The sequence below is a fragment of the Morone saxatilis genome, unplaced genomic scaffold, assembly GCF_004916995.1.
Source record: "Morone saxatilis isolate NCDOM2014 unplaced genomic scaffold, NCSU_SB_2.0 Contig2, whole genome shotgun sequence".
Classification (NCBI taxonomy): domain Eukaryota; kingdom Metazoa; phylum Chordata; class Actinopteri; family Moronidae; genus Morone; species Morone saxatilis.
The window spans coordinates 19,489,061-19,489,305 of record NW_023339762.1 but is presented as its reverse complement, the minus strand read 5'-3'; positions in this window follow the sequence as shown (position 1 = coordinate 19,489,305).

Here is a 245-nt window from a genome sequence, read left to right as displayed (position 1 = left end):
GTGGCAGACTCCAGTGAAGGCAACCGGAGGCATAGATATAAATATATAAATTATATTATATTATATAAATAGATAGATTCCTTTATTTAGGTGATTGTACTCTAATGAAAACATATAATATTATATTCATTTAATGCCAATAGATCCTTCTAAATGTTACAAACCTTTAACCTTTAAAAAAAAGTTGCCATTGGACAAATGAGGTTTTGGAAAGTTATCCAGTTATGTTCTTGTTTTAGGGTTAC